Genomic DNA, 16,653 nt, shown 5'->3' with positions numbered 1-16,653 from the left:
TGCACCTAATCAAAGACTCCCATGGAAATATGATAAAACCCACAGGTGTGTATGACCAATCCGAATGAGCAAAAACGGAGAATTATCAAACGGAGAATTATCATTCTTACAGAAATTCTGTTTCATGCATTTCAAGTACGGGATCCCAGCACAGCTTTGCCCTATTAAGCAATTAATTAATGTAGAAAATAAATACTTCAACTACATATATTTGCTTGCAATGAATGTACTTTCATCTTTTAAATCCCCAGTTTCCTGGGAGTCCCTGAGACATTTTCAGGGGGTCTACAAGATCAAACCCAATTCTTAGTAATACTAAAATATTATGTGCCTTTTTCACTCTCATTTGCTCCTGAGTATACTAGTGGACTTTTCTAGAGGCCACATGATGAGTGATACGTCCACAGACTGAATGCAGAAGCAGACCAAGAGAATCCAGCTCTATTCTATGAAGCCAGGCTTTAAGGAGATTTGCAAAAACGTGGAAAAATACCACTCTTCTCACTAATTTTTTTTTCTCTTTTTGGCCACGCCACACGGCTTGCAGGATCTCAGTTCCCGTTGAACCCAGGCCCAGGCAGTGAAAGCCCAGAATCCTAACAACTAGGCCATCAGGGAACTAAATTTTTTTGTTTTAGAAAGTATAGTTATTTATTATAAAAGTATTGCTTAACATTAACATGTAGTGGGTTATTATTTCTTTTAAATTAATTAATATTTTAAAATGTTCTCAGCTTTAGTTTCGAATAAGGTCAATTTCCATAGATATAATCACATAAACAAAAAGCTCTGTGGGGTCCTCAATAACGGTAAAGGGGTCCTCTCAGACCAAAAAGTTTGAGAGCCACTGTTTTAAACAGTTTTCCTGCTGCTTCCTAGATTAAGCAAACTCTCACAAAACTGGTTTTACCTTAAATAATCCTTCTTGCATCACTGATGAAAAGTGTGTGTCAAGTGTTCAGAGTTCAGCACTCAAGGCTCCAGCCGGCCCAGGATCCACCTCCACTCACCAAACCTACAGTCTTCACTTCTTTAGCTGAGGAATTCCATTCCATCCCACTTGCTCAAGGCCATGCTTTAGAGTGATTATAATAATCACAGCTCATCATTTTTTAAGATTTGATGAGACTTACCATTTGCCAGGCATGTAGCCTTCCCCATCCCATTCATGAATTCTTAAAAAAGTGCTTAGAACAGTGCCTGGGGTGTGGTGAGCCCTCATTAAACATTAGCGATGATGGTGGTGATGGTGGTGATGTTGGTGGTGACAGTTGCCTAACAATAATCCTGTGAGGGATGTACTGGTATTATTCCTCATTTACAGATGAGGAAACTGAGGCACAGAAATGTTACCTGCTCAAGTTCACCCAGGTAGTAAGTGGCAGAATTGGGATTCCAACCCAATTCTACCCAAGTCTTAAGTCCACGGGCCAAACACTTCTGCCATGCTGTACACCAGCGTTTCTCACACTTTACCATGGAGACGAATCATCTGCAGTCCTTGTTAAACGCAGATTCCGATTCGAGGGTCTGGAGTGGGACCTGGGATTCTGCATTTCTAACAAGCTCCCAAACAGTACCTCCATCCACAGTTTAGAAGAAGATTGTACACCTCCTCTCATGGGCATCTTTAACCATTTCTTATTTCCGTGTTCATTTTCCTCTGTCTATACTCAAACATGCTTATCCTAAAAGTATTTTTCATCCACGTCCCATTCAACAATCGTCCCTGACCTTCATTCAACTTGTATTTTGTATGTTAGTCACTGATGCCCACAAACTACCTTTTTTGTTGTTGTTGAAGTATAGTTGATTTACAATGTTGTGTTAGTTTCAGCAAAGTAATTCAGATATATATCTATTCTTTTTCAGATTCTTTTCCCTTATATGTTTTTACAAAATATTGAGTAGAGTTCCCTGTGCTATACAGTAGGTCCTTGTTGGTTATCTATTTTATATATAGTAGTGTGTATATGTTAATCCCAAACTCCTCATTTATCCCTCCCCTCCTTTCCCCTTTGGTAATCATGTTTGTATTCTATGTCTGTGGGTCTATTTCTGTTTTGTAAATAAGTTCATTTGTATCTTTTTTTTTTTTTTTTTTTTTAGATTCCACATATAAGCGATATCATATGATATTTGTCTTTGGCCTACTTCAGTTACTATGATAATCTCTAGGTCCATCCATGTTGCTGCAAGTGGGAAAAAACAAAAACAAAAAAACCCAAAAAACTACCTTTAGAACAAACACCACAATCATTCTTTTCTCCATCAGCTGAACTAGTGTTTTGAGCTGTCCACAAGGGGCACTGCCTGCGCATCAGTTGTCCAGGTTAGGCAGCAGGCTTGGTAGAGTTGTGGAACTGCATGATTACATGAACATATTATTAAAAACGGATGGGAACTGGAAAAATTAAATCGCAGGTGGTGACCAGAAGCATAAGTCTCAAACAGAGCACAACTGATACAGCAATAGCCATGATTAAGTAGGCCAAAATGAAATAAAAATGAAAACTCTTTGGCCTTAGTAGAGGCTTCATGACAATCAGCTGTGTTTGTTTATGAAAAACAAAAAAATTAAGACCTTGTCTGATTCCAAGAAACAGATTGAATATTAATTCTAGAGCCAAATTATTATTGGGTAATTTATAATATTTATTAATTGCACCTTGAACAGAGCTCTGTCTCATCGTCCCCGTTGGTCATCTCCACACACACCTCTGGCAAAAAAAGTCTCTTAAGCAATGGTATTGCACATAGCACACAGTAAGAAAGAGTGAATTCCTGTATGATGGAATCTAGTAGGATCCCATTTTAAATCACATACATGTATATAATTTATTTGTAAATTTGGATAAAGACATATATGGAAGGGTGTTCACCAAACCACTGAGTTATTTTTACAGTAAAGCAGGGCTGCTGTTGAGAGGGGACCCCAAGGAGGAGATATCTAGGTTCTGGTCAATATGATGGGAGAAATAACCACTTCAAATGAGAAAGAGAGACAGTGTTTATTACATTTGTCCTATTCACCAGGGGCCTCCCTTTGATAACTCATTACCTACTGTTACCATTATTGGAAAGAAAGCCTATTTTGGAGACAGGTTAATGAGTTGGAGTTCAAATGCCAAAGCCAGAGTACCTGGGTTCAAATTTTAGGCCTATCACTCACTAGCCATGTAAACTTGAATCCATCACTTCATGCAGTGGAATGCTCAAGATTGGGTGGGACAAGACCTTGAAATAGATGACATGAAGAACTCAAAGCCTCAACGTGATTCAATTATTCATGTAATTCCTGTGCCCACATAACACAGGTAATGCAAACGACAGTAGCAAGATTTAAAGCCAATTCACTGATCTCCAGTGTCATTTGGCATTTATGCACAGGAATAGTTCTTTCTAAAAAATAATTGGCTGGTTCTGAGTAAAGAATATACCCAAGGATGTTGGGAAGGGCCTGGCTTAGATCAGTGACATGAGATCCTAAGGATGCCCCTTTCTCCCCAACCTATGCCCTGTCCCATACAACAATAAAAGAGAACACTCAAGCACCATTTTAAAGATGCAGATCAGGTGATAACACAGAGAGTTACTTATGACATAATAGAAAAAGAAAAAGCAAATTTACAATGGCATCTAGCAGTATCCTTTCAAAATTATATATGTGTATAAAATGTATTTGAAAGTATGCATATAGAGATATCTGGGAAGTATCATGTCTCTCCTTTCCATGCAGCCTTCCCTCAGAAACCCAGGAACACTCCTGCCTCTTAGCTTTTAAACCCTTTTCTGGACTTTGTCAGTGACTTATACCCCCTAGAGTTTCAGGGAGGTACCTCAACAGCCACAGCAGTAAAAGAGGGGGCCTCAGAAAATAGGACCATGATTCCACCCAACACTTGCTTCACACAGGACAGCTCGCCTTTTATCTGTCCAGTTATTGGACTTCTACCTACTATTTCATCTGAAAAAATATTTTCAACAGCTAAAGTAAGTGTGAACATCATTGGCCATAACATTAACGTGGTACTTTCTTTACAACGTTTCCGATGATATAGTCTTATATAACATTACAGATGATCTTTTCACCAAAGTGCATGCTGTTTCCCCAGAGTTTCTTCAAAGACTTGACAGGCCCTTCCTACTTCCTTGATTCTCCCACAATTTCTAGACTATCTTCATACCTTGTGTTGAATGATTGAAGAGTTCTTTCACTAGGACATCCATCTTTAGGGGAAATTGTCAGCTAACCAACACCCCACAAAGTTCCATCAAAGACTAGGACTCAGTGGTCTACAAATCTCCATTGGCTCTGCCCATGACACCTGAAATCCTGTCTTACTATTATCTCCCACCCCAAAGACACCTCCTTTTCAGAAGCATTTCTTGAAGCTATCAACAACCATTCTTCAAATGACATTTGATACCAAGGAATTACCAAATACAATATTATTCTCAGAAGTAAAGTAACTACATGGGCCTGGGCTAAACTTAAACATCAGATACAGAAGAATAAAGAACTGGGCTGTCCAATTTGGAAACCATTAGCCACATGTGATTATTTCTACTTAAATAATTTAAATCAAATAAAATTTAAAATTCAGTCCCTAAGTTGTCCTAACTGCATTTCAAGTGTTGAATAGCCACATGTGGCTAGCAGCTCCCATATTGGACAACGCAGATACAGAACATTTCCATCGTTATACAAAGTTCTATAGGACAACATTGATATAAAGTCCACCAAGTTTAACGTTTCATAAAGTGTTCTGAAGAACACTAGCCTGGTAAGACGCCATGGCTCTGGGTAAATTAATCTGGAAATTTCTGCATCTTAAACCCCCTGCTTTCCATATTACAATATTAATATTATAAAACTCCAAGACTTGGGTGCTCCAGGATTGTGACGAGTTACAGCAGGGATAAGGGAGGATGGGGGCGTCGGCTGCTTCTTCTAGATGCTAGGGAAGGCAGCTGAACCTGGATCCAAAACAGGCTCTCCATATCGACCAGGCACAGAGGACAACGTCCGGCTGGAGGACTGCTCAGAGCACAGAAGGCCGGCCACCCTGTGCCTTTGGATTGCAGAATTTAACCCATTTACATGTAAACTGTGTGGCTGACAGGGTCTTGGTGCTCTGGCCGGGTGTCAGGCCTGAGCCTCTGAGGTGGGAGAGCTGAGTTCAGGACATTGGAGCACCAGAGACTTCCCAGCCCCACATAATATCAATCGGTGAGAGCTCTCCCAGAGATCTCTGTCTCAGCGCTAAGACCCAGCTCCAGTCAACGACCAGCAACCTCCAGTGCTGGACACCCCATGCCAAACAACTAGCAAGACAGGAACACAACCCCACTCATTAGCAGAGAGGCTGCCTAAGATCATAATAAGTTCACAGACCACCCAAAACACACCACCAGATACAGTCCTACCACCAGAAACACAAGATCCAGCCTCATCCACCAGAACACAGACACCAGTCCCCTCCACCAGGAAGCCTACACAACCCACTGAACCATCCTTACCCACTGGGGGCAGACACCAAAAACAATGGGAACTACAAACCTGCAGCCTGCGAAAAGGAGACCCCCAAAACAGTAAGTTAAGCAAAATGAGACGACAGAGAAAAACGTAGCAGATGAAGGAGCAAAGTAAAAACCCACCACACCAAACAAATGAAGAGGAAATAGGCAGTCTACTTGAAAAAGAATTCAGAGTAATGACAGTAAAGATGATCCAAAATCTCAAAATAGAATGGAGAAAATACAAGAAACGTTTAACAAGGACCTAGAAGAACTAAAGAGCAAACAAACAATGGTGAACAACACAATAAATGAAATTTAAAATTCTCTAGAAGGAAGCAATAGCAGAATAACTGAGGCAGAAGAATGGATAAGTGATCTGGAAGATAAAATACTGGAAATAACTACTGCAGAGCAGAATAAAGAAAAAAGAATGAAAAGAATTGAGGACAGCCTCAGAGACCTCTGGGACAACATTAAACACACCAACGTTCAAATTATAGAGGTCCCAGAAGAAGAAGAGAAAAAGAAAGGAACTGAGAAAATATTTGAAGAGATTATAGTTGAAAACTTCCCTAATATGGGAAAGGAAATAGTCAGTCAAATCCAGGAAGCACAGAGAGTACCATACAGGATAAAACTAAGGAGAAACACTCCAAAACGCATATTAATCAAACTATCAAAAGTTAGATACAAAGAAAAAATGTTAAAAGCAACAAGGGAAAAGCAACAAATAACATACAAGGAAATCCCCATATGGTTAACAGCTGATCTTGCGGCAGAAATCGTGCAAGCCAAAAGGCAGTGGCAGGACTTATTTAAAGTGATGAAAGGGAAAAACCTACAACCAAGATTACTCTACCCAGCAAGGATCTCATTCATATTTGACAGAGAAATTAACATCTTTAAAGAGAAGCAAAAGCTAAGAGAAGTCAGCACCACCAAACCAGCTTTACAACAAATGCCAAAGGAACTTCTCTAGGCAGGAAACACAAGAGAAGGAAAAGACCTACAATAACAAACCCAAAACAATTAAGAAAATGGTAATAGGGCATACATATCAATAATTACCTTATATGTAAATGGATTAAATGCTCCAACCAGAAGACATAGACTTGCTGAATGGATACAAAAACAAGACCCTTATATATGCTGTCTACAAGAGACCCACTTCAGACCTAGGGACACATACAGACTGAAAGTGAGGGGATGGAAAAAGATATTCCATGCAAATGGAAATCAAAAGAAAGCTGGAGTAGCAATTCTTATATCAAACAAAATAGGCTTTCACATAAAGACTATTACAAGAGACAAGGACACTACATGATGATCCAGGGATCAATCCAAGAAGAAGATATAACAATTGTAAATGTTTGTATTTATAAATATTTATGAACATAAGGCAAATGCTAACAGCCATAAAAGGGGAAATAGACAGTAACACAATCGTAGTAGGGGACTTTAACACCCCACTTTCACCAATGGACAGATCATCCAAAATGAAAATAAATAAGGAAACACAAGCTTTAAATGACACATTAAACAAGATGGATTTAATTGATATTTATAGGACATTCCAACCAAAAACAACAGAATACACTTTCTTCTCAAGTGCTCATGGAACATTCTCCAGGATAGATCATATCTTGGGTGACAAATCAAGCCTTGGTACATTTAAGAAAATTGAAATCATATCAAGTATCTTTTACGACCACAACATTATGAGACTAGATATCAATTACAGGAAAAGATCTGTAAAAAATACAAACACATGGAGGCTAAACAACACACTACTTAATAACCAAGAGATCACTGAAGAAATCAAAAAGGAAATCAAAAAATACCTAGAAACAAATGACAATGAAAACACGATCACCCAAAACCTATGGGATGCAGCAAAAGCAGTTTGAAGAGGGAAGTTTATAGCAATACAATCCTACCTTAAGAAACAAGAAACATCTCAAATAAACAACCTAACCTCACACCTAAAGCAATTAGAGAAAGAAGAACAAAAACACCCCAAAGGTAGCAGAAGGAAAGAAATCATAAAGATCAGATCAGAAATAAATGAAAAAGAAATGAAGGAAATGATAGCAAAGATCAATAAAACTAAAAGCTGGTTCGTTGAGAAGATAAACAAAATTGATAAACCATTAGCCAGACTCATCAAGAAAAAAAGGGAGAAGACTCAAATCAATAGAATTAGAAATGAAAAGGGAGAAGTTACAACAGACACCGCAGAAATACAAAGCATCTTAAGAGACTACTACAAGCAACTTTATGCCAATAAAATGGACAACCTGGAAGAAATGCACAAATTCTTAGAAAAGCACAACCTTCCGAGACTGAACCAGGAAGAAATAGAAAATATGAACAGACCAATCACAAGCACTGAAATTGAAACTGTGATTTAAAATCTTCCAACAAACAAAAGCCCAGGACCAGATGGCTTCACAGGCAAATTCTATCAAACATTTAGAGAAGAGCTTAACACATATCCTTCTCAAACTCCAAAATATAGCAGAGGGAAGAACACTCCCAAACTCATTCTACGAGGCCACCATCACCCTGATACCAAAACCAGACAAAGATGTCACAAAGAAAGAAAACTACAGGCCAATATCACTGATGAACATAGATGCAAAAATCCTCAACAAAATACTAGCAAACAGAATCCAACAGCACATTAAAAGGCTCATACACCATGATCAAGTGGGGTTTATGCCAGGAATGCAAGGATTCTTCAATGTACGCAAATCAATCAATGTGATACACCATATTAACAAATAGAAGGAGAAAAACCATATGATCATCTCAAAAGATGCAGAAAAATCTTTCAGCAAAATTCAACACCCATGTATGATAAAAACCCTCCAGAAAGTAGGCATACAGGGAATTTACCTCAACATAATAAAGGCCATATATGACAAATCCATAGCCAACATCGTTCTCAAGGGTGAAAAACTGAAACCATTTCCACTAAGATCAGGAACAAGACAAGGTTGCCCACTCTCACCACTATTATTCAACATAGTTTTGGAAATTTTAGCCACAGCAATCAGAGAATAAATAAAAGGAATCCAAATCGGAAAAGAAGTAAAGCTGTCACTGTTTGCAGATGACATGATACTATACATAGGGAATCGTAAAGATGCTACCAGAAAACTACTAGAGCTAATCAATGAATTTGGTAAAGTAGCAGGATACAAAATTAATACACAGAAATCTCTTGCATTGCTATACACTAATGATGAAAAATCTGAAAGAGAAATTAAGGAAACACTCCCGTTTACCACTGCAACCAAAAGAATAAAATACCTAGGAATAAACCTACCTAAGGAGAGAAAAGACCTATATGCAGAAAACTATAAGACACTGATGAAAGAAAGTAAAGATGATACAAATAGATGGAGAGATATACCATGTTCTTGGATTGGAAGAATCAACACTGTGAAAATGACTAAACTACCCAAAGCTATCTCTACAGATTCAGTGCAATCCTTATCAAACTACCAGTGGCATTTTTCACAAAACTAGAACAAAAAATTTCACAGTTTGTGTGGAAACACAACAGACCCTGAATAGCCAAAGCAATCTTGAGAAAGAAAAATGGAACTGAAGGAGTCTGGCCCCCTGACTTCAGACTATATTACAAAGCTACAGTAAGCAAGACAGTATAGTACTGTCACAAAAACAGAAATATAGATCAATGGAACAGGATAGAAAGCCCAGAGATAAACCCACAAACATATGGTCACCTTATCTTGATAAAGGAGGCAAGAATATACAGTGGAGAAAAGACAGCCTCTTCAATAAGTGTTGCTGGGAAAACTGGACAGCTACATGTAAAAGAATGAAATTAGAACACTCCCTAACACCATACACAAAAACAAACTAAAAATGGATTAAAGACCTAAATGTAAGGCCAGGCACTATAAAACTCTTAGAGGAAAACATAGGCACGACACTCTATGACATAAATCACAGCAAGATCTTTTTTGACCCACCTCCTAGAGAAATGGAAATAAGAACAAAAATAAACAAATGGGACCTAATGAAACTTAAAAGCTTTTGCACAGCAAAGGAAAACATAAACAAGATGAAAAGACAACCTTCAGAATAGGAGAAAATATTTGCAAATGAAGCAACTGACAAAGGATTAATCTCCAAAATATACAAGCAGCTCATGCAGCCCAACATCAAAAGAACAAACCCAATTCAAAAAATGGGCAGAAGACCTAAACTGTCATTTCTCCAGAGAAGATATGCAGATTGCCAACAAACACCTGAAAGGATGCTCAACATCACTAGTCATTAGAGAAATGCAAATCACAACTACAATGGGGAATCACCTCACACCGGTCAGAATGGCCATCGTCAAAAAATCTACAAACAATAAATGCTGGAGAGGGTGTGGAGAAAAGGGAACCCTCTTGCACTGTTGGTGGGAATGTAAGTTGATACAGCCACTATGGAGAACAGTATGGAGGTTCCCTAAAAAACTAAAAGTAGAACGACCATACGACCCAGCAATTCCACTACTGGGCATATACCCTGAGAAAACCATCATTCAAAAAGAGTCATGTACCACAATGTTCACTGCAGCAGTATTTACTAATAGCCAGGACATGGAAGCAACCTAAGTGTCGATCGACAGATGAATGGATAAAGAAGATGTGGCACATATATACAATGGAATATTACTCAGCCGTAAAAAGAAAGGAAATTGAGTTATTTGTAGTGAGGTGGATAGACCGAAAGTCTGTCATACAGAGTGAAGTAAGTCAGAAAGAGAAGAACAAATACTGTATGCTAACACATATATATGGAATCTAAAGAAAAAAAAAGGTTCTGAAGATCCTAGGGGCGGGACAGGAATAAAGGCGCAGATGTAGAGAATGGACTTGAGGACACGGGGAGGGGGAAATGTAAGCTGGGACAAAGTGAGAGAGTGGCGTGGACATATATACACTACCAAATGTAAAATAGATAGCTAGTGGGAAGCAGCCGCATAGCACAGGGAGATCAGCTCCCTGCTTTGTGGCCACCTAGAGGGGTGGGATAGGGAGGGTGGGAGGGAGACACAAGAGGGAGAGGATATGGGATATATGTATACGTATAGCTGATTCACTTTGTTATACCGCAGAAACTAACACACCATTGTAAAGCAATTATACTCCGATGAAGATGTTAAAAAAAACAACAACTCCAAGACTCATGCTCTAGCATGAAACAGATCTGAGTTTGAATCCCAGCTCTGCCACTGATTTAACAATGTGAACTTGAGCAAGTTCCTTCACTTTTTTTGTTTGTTTGTTTGTTTGTTTTATTGGAGTATATCTGCTTTATAATGCTGTGTTAATATCTGCTGTACAACGAAGTGAATCAGCTATATGTATACATATATCTCCTCCCTCTTGGACCTCCCTCCCATCCCCCCATCCCACCCATCTAGGTCATCACAGAGCACCCAGCTGAGCTCCCTGTGCTATACAGCAGGTTCCCACTAGCTATCTATTTTGCACAGGGTAGTGTATATGTGTCAATCCTAATCTCCCAATTCGTCCCACCCTAGTTTCTTCATTTGATAAATGGGAACAGAACTCCTTAGTATTGTCATGAGAATGAAATGAGATAATACATGTAAAATTTAGCAAAGTGCTTCACAAATAGTAAAGTCTCAACAAATGTAAGCTTTGGTTATTATTATTTTTTTGATTATATATTTTTTAAAGTGCGAGAAGTCCTATTTAACACAGCATATACCAAATTTACTACCACCAAACTTTTTTAGACTACATGGAGGAGAGGATAATAACTTCCCAAAAGACGTCTATTCCTAATCCCAGGAACCTGTCAATATTTACCTTACATGACCAAAGGAACTTTGCAGATATGATTAAGGTAAGGATTTGGAGATGGAGAAATTATCCTGGATTATTCGGTGGGCCCAGTGTAATCACAAAGGTCCTTTATATAAGGAGGAAGTGGTAGGGTCAGAAGCCAGAGTCAGAGAAGGATATGCGATGAAAACAGAAGTTAGAGAAAGAGAGAAAGATGAAGATGATATGCTGCTGGCTTTGCAGATGAAGGAAAGGGGCCAGGAGCCAAGAACTGTGGGTGACCTCTAGAAGCTGGAAAAGACAAGGAAATGGAGTCTCCCCTAAAGCCTCCAGAAAGAATGCAGCCCAGCTGTGACCTTTATTTTAGGACTCTCAATCTCCAGGACTATTGCATGTGCCGTTTCAAGCTGGTAAATTCATGGTAATTTCAATAGCAGCAACAAGGAACTAAAACAGAATACCTGAAAACATCTTTCAATATACTGATGTCCCACTGGGAGCCTGATCTGGTGGGAAGAAATGGAACCAGAATCAGTAATCCAGGGTCGCTCTCAGTTCAGTAACTAACAAGTTTTGTAACTACCAGAAAGTCAAAACCTCTGGGGTGCTTCAGTTTCTTCTACAAAATGATGATATTATCACCTCTTTTACCTAATATTAAAATTTTTTATGAAGGTAAACATTATAGACATTACAAGAATCAACCAAACTCCCATATTTCAACTTCTCAATTACAACTACTGAATAAGGGGTAAAATAATGCATACAGTGGAAAGTTTTAAACTTTTAGAAGAATTTCCTGAACTTTCAACAAGGATTTGTGAGGGACCGAAAAGTGTTAAAAGGTTTTGTTTTAATGCACTCAGCAGAAAAGCTGATTGACAGTGTTTTGTACCCAGGTTGAAACATTTGAAATCAAATTCAACCCCTCCTTCCCCTCCATCCAAACATCTTTTCTTTCCAGGATTTGGAATATGATATTATTGAGGATTTTAAAAAAATTTTTTTTTAACTTTTTTCCCTCCCAAGAGTAAACATGAAGGGCAAGACCTACAGACACAAGAGCTGCCTCTCCCATTTTAAAAAGGAGGACAAAGTCGGGGACTTGGGGATGGTGGTGTACTCTCCTTTCTAAAAGGCCCCCGGGAAACTGTGTTAGCGTGAGATCTCTGAACACAGCGCATTCCCTCCCCAGCCCGTCTAGTCCTGGGATGTCTGAGACGTGTGCAACGATGCCACACCACCTGCCGGATTCAGTAGTCATGGAAACAACTCTAGGCAGTGCTGAAGAGAGCATCACATCTACACTAGCCACTTAGGATGGGCAAGAATGTGAAAAGAGTAAAATACCAAAAACCACTGAATTGTACATTCAATGGGTGAAGCATATGGTATGTGAATTATATCTCAATAAAGCTCTTTTTTTAAAAAAAAAAGTGTGAAAAAAATTCACTGTATAAGGTGGATATAGCAATAAATTTTTGATTTTTTTTTAACAACTAGATTTTCCTCTAAATGACGGGACATGTCATTCAGTAAGAACCCACAGCAAACTGTACCCTGCAAAAACATGCATCCAAAGCATGATTTTAACCATTCTGGGCCCATATATATATGTTAGTCCTTTACTTGCTGTTCTCCTAGGACTATGGCCTCTACAAAAAGCAGACTGTCATCTTCACTGTGGTGAAATCAACCCTGAGACAGTTCTCTCTAGGGTCATTTTGGACAATCAGCGCCTCTCACTACATTACAACAAAAATCAGAGCTTCAATTACAATTTGCATTCTAACAATGTAAAAAGCAAACAAACTCTTGCAATGAAAAAAAAAACATAAAAGAAAATACAGCATCATATTAACCACAGCTGTGTTTTGATAGGCCAAGAAATTTGTTTTTTTCAAGAAAAGAAAGTTTAAGTTCTACGTAAGCCAGTGCAATGCAGCTACCTTATGTTCTCACCATCTTCTTGCTTTCCAAAGAGGCTTCACATCTACACCCAAATTTTATCCTCCATAAAGTCAAAACACAAGTTACTAACAAAGGCAAAAAACCCAGCAGGAAAAAGTCCAAAACAGTATGAAGAACAAAAATCATCCACCTAGCAGCTGAGATTCCTGGATCCCAGCTGGTGCCCAGCTACCGAGGAACCAAGTGACCTAGAACAGGTCACTTACACTTTCTGAGCATCTGTCTCCCAATCTGGAAAATGAAGTTGTGACACAGACAATCCGAAAGGGTCCCTTGCAGATCTAACGGTCTCATTTTGTAAGGAAGGGTTCAGATCTCCTGACTCCCAGTCTGTGGAATGTGAAATAGACAGGATGGCCATCCAGCGTGGAAACGTGTGCTAACACATAATAAATAGCTATTGATGTTAAATAACATGACAGGATAATGATCTATGTTTCCAGACCTGATGCCCGCTTTGTAACTAACAGCACAATCCATCTACTTCCATCATCTTCCCCACGGTGGGCTTAAGAGCTACCTAACCAACAGCAGAAGCAGGAGGGAGAGGGAAGGGGCTGTCTTGTAGGAGCGGCCACTCAGACGCAGCCAGACCTACCCAACACTTTCCTTAGAGATGGAGCGTCACTCAGCTTTGCACCCGCAGCCTGGAACGACACTCCAAGACACCGGACACGAAATACTGGGACAGGTCACTCAGGAAGGCCGCACAGCAAACGATGTTCCACAAAAACAGGGAACTGTGGTCCAAAAAGCAGCACCGTCAGAGGACTGGAGAAAGGAAGCTTCAGCAAAGCAAGACGGTTGTCAAAGAAGGAACCGCCAACTGTGTATTACTGGCCTTGGGAGTGGGAGCGCAGGGTGGTAAAGTGTGTGCACATCCGAGAGCTACATCCCCTACTGCCCGCAGAGACGGAACTGAGCATGCTCTACAAGCCAACAAAGTGCAGCTGGTCAAGAAGCCCCACCTGACACACTCTGCTCCTCCCTTAGCTTTGCCTGCAACCTTCAGAACCTGAAAACCCACAGGTGGAAGGAGGTTACTCTCAGAACCCGAAAGCCAGCCATGCTAACTTCTCTGATGAGAAGCAGCTATTTACTGGTGTGTTCGCTCCAGGCGCCCCTCGTGCAGGCATCATTAGCTGATATCTTGCAACACAGTCATTGCAACTTCTTGTTTGTTCACCTCTCCAACTACATGGTAACTCCTCTAGAAAAGGGACCCTTCTACCACAGTGGGTTCCCAGCGGTTGGCATTGTGTTTGGCCCAGGGGAAGTGGCTCAGCAAATATTCACCGAAAGAAAAATACACGAGATCTGGGTTAGTGCCCCAGGAGCCTGGGTTGGTGAGCCAGGCACATGCCTGCTTGAGGCATTGGAGACAGGTGCTTCCAGGGGTGGGGTGGCCCGAGAGCGAGAGGAAACCCAGGGATCCCCTTCTTCTCTCTCCACTGACGGATTTAGATCCCCTACTTCTCTTCCAGGATTCATGGAACATCTCCCCTCCAGAACTCAAGGGTCTAGGGCCTTTGGTTCCCTCCTAGGACCAAGGGGTCCCAGACTCTAATTCCACACCCCACACCTGCTTCACATAAGGTCCAAGCTCTGCTCTTAGGCCCTCAGCTTCTCTCCTGGACCCAGGCATCCTCCAGGCTTCCAATTCCCATTCAGGACTGGGGGACCCAAGGTACCCATTTCACCTCCAGGGCTGAGGGATCCCAGACAGCCAGCTCACACTCTAGACCCAGGAATCCCATATACCTATATAGCTGGGATCCTCTCTTGGACCCAGGTGTCAGAAGCACCCAGCTCCTCTTAGACCCAGGGTGTTCCAGGTTCCCAACTTACCGCCTAGACCAAGGTATATCAGATCCCCAGCTCCTGTCCTACACTCACAATGCCAGGTCCCCAGAAAAGAAGAAAAGAAAAAAGAAAAATTCACGGGCTTTATATTCCCAGTGCCAAAGGGCTCAATACATGCTTGTTGAAGTGACCAATTTCATAATCACAATGCTTAGAGAACAGTGAGTATCCCACAACGTCCTTAATGGGGCAGGACAGCACACAGCTTATGAACACCAGCTCTGGAACCCCGACTTGGGGCTCAGACCCATGGGGGTCTCTATACCAACTCTCTCATCTACTAGCTGTGTGATCTACATTCTCTCATCTACTAGCTGTGTGATCTATATAGCACAGAAGTTGGCACTGAGGACTCACTCAATAAATGATTGTTTTCATTATCTCCCCTTCCCTGTAACTGAGCTATAGGATAAACTTTACCTAGTTAACTCTAGTTTAAGAGCTCACACCTAGTTCTGCTTTTATCAGAAGCCACTTAACAATCTTGGCCACTAATTTGATTTGCCTGGGTTCTTTTGAGGATTAAGTTGTCTGAGGTCCCTTGTAAATTAAAAAAAAAAAAAAGGAGGTCTATGGCTCAGATTTTCCATTGTTTTGTTACTGTTTGTCAGTTTCCAAGGGTTACCTCTTGGCATCATCACTGTGGGTGGCGTCCCTGTCAGGGAAAGGAAAAGTAGCCTGGAACCCAGCTGAGGTATTTGGGTGTGACGGCTGCCCTGTTGCTAGTGTCTTAGCAGGAGTGTGGAAGCAGAGGGGGAAGGCTCTGATGAAAGCCCATTTCCAAGTTGGGGAAGCCAGGCAACAGGGGCAGCAAGTTCTGAATCCCAGCATTCTGGGTCTCCCTTCTCCCCACTGCCCTTTCCCACCTAGTACTGTCCTTTGGCTTCATCCTTCTAGGTCACAATCTCTCCCTGGTTCCATATATATATTTTAATCACAGTTTCAGAATGGAATATCCCCTCATACTGGAGGTTACTCAGCATTCTAAGAGCAAAAACATCTGCGCTTTACCTTTTCTCCATCCCAAATAACTCTTAAAAAAAAAACAAAACAGTTTTATTGAGGTATGATTTACGTACCATAAAAATCACTCGTTTTCAGTGTACAACTCAAGGTTTTCAGTACATTTACAGAGTTCTATAACCATCCCCACGATCCCAATTGAGAACATTTTCCTCACCCCAAAAAAGGTCCTTTGTGCCCATTTGCAGTCACTCCCATTTCCCACCCCTAGCTCCAGGGAACCACTATTCTACTTTCCATCTCTATAGATTTGTCTTTTCTGGACGTTTCATATAACTGGAATCTCACAATACATCATCTTTGCGTCTGGCTTCTTTCAACTGGCATAGTATTTGTGAGGTTCCTCCATGTTGTAGTATTTATTCCTTTATATTGCTAAATAGTAGTCCATTGTATGAATACATCCGTTTCTTTATCCATTCACCAACTGGTG

Source organism: Eschrichtius robustus, chromosome 2, assembly GCF_028021215.1.
Source record: "Eschrichtius robustus isolate mEscRob2 chromosome 2, mEscRob2.pri, whole genome shotgun sequence".
In the NCBI taxonomy this organism is placed as follows: Eukaryota; Metazoa; Chordata; class Mammalia; order Artiodactyla; family Eschrichtiidae; genus Eschrichtius; species Eschrichtius robustus.
This window is presented reverse-complemented; position numbering follows the sequence as displayed.